The sequence below is a fragment of the Penaeus monodon genome, chromosome 22 (assembly GCF_015228065.2).
Source record: "Penaeus monodon isolate SGIC_2016 chromosome 22, NSTDA_Pmon_1, whole genome shotgun sequence".
NCBI lineage: Eukaryota > Metazoa > Arthropoda > Malacostraca > Decapoda > Penaeidae > Penaeus > Penaeus monodon.
Genome location: NC_051407.1, coordinates 4,061,900 through 4,063,037, shown reverse-complemented (window position 1 = coordinate 4,063,037; position 1,138 = coordinate 4,061,900).

The window sequence follows — 1,138 nt, the reverse complement described above, 5'->3', positions numbered from 1 at the left end:
GAGGATGTAAAATGTCCTAAGCCAATTGAAGTCAAGTAGCAACAAGTAGCTGAACTCCTTGTAACGAAACTTACAAGGTAACCTGACTCTTAATATCAAAGTATTGGGCCTATGCTGTGTGTATCAAAATCTGTGATAATATTTGCAGACACTCCATTTTTTTTATAATTGTGTATATATAGTAGGTATACGTATACATGTTTATCTCGTTTCAGTAGCAAACCCAGCTACATATTTTTCCCAAATAAGTACGATGCTAAGTAGAATCTAAATGTATCTATAAATTCACTGTTTTCAACATACTTTAGTACAATGAAAGATTTTCTATGTGTGAACTGAAAAATAAAGGCCAGTAAATAAGGTTGAAATATGCACCTAATGGCTTTATTCTTAATTTCAGAAACTAAACTAAATTCATTCAAAAGGGCTAAAAATTGGTGCCTTATTCCCTCTACTATATTCTTGGCTTTCATACAGTATACATTATTGATTTTCATAATTATAATCCGCTTCACAACTACCTCTCGGATATTCTAATTTTGTAATTTGTCTAGCTTCACCCATTCCATTTTTTATGAAATGCACAAGCTCTCTTGATGAAAAGATGAGTCTCCTTTGTTAACATAGCCTTCAGAAGTTTCCATTATGACACTTTTCACATATGGACTCCAACATCTTTTCCAATAAAAAAAAAGTATACCAAATAATCTCCAAAAGGAACTCAATAAATCCAGGTAATAAGATGTAGCCAACATAATTTAACCAACCCTACAATTATGACATAACATATGATCCAGTATATATGCAGATACACATCAGTGACCTCTGCAAGCAAAAGCAATCAGTTACTAGTGTTGTAACCAGTATAGCTGTGAAGGTTATTAGGGATTGTGTAATAGTGCTCATGCAAGAGAAATGTGGATTTTGTTGAGTTATTCTACTAGAAAAAAATGGATTCTATTCAACTGGAAGAGAAAGTATATAGAAGAAAACAGAAGGCCTGAGATTTCTCTTTTCATTGACACTTTTGGGTTAATAGTATTAATATCTATGTAGGTAAGAAAAATGGGTATAGTTTGATACTGTGTCCTTTATAAATTATTATATTTATGAAATGATAATTAAGATCATAGTCATC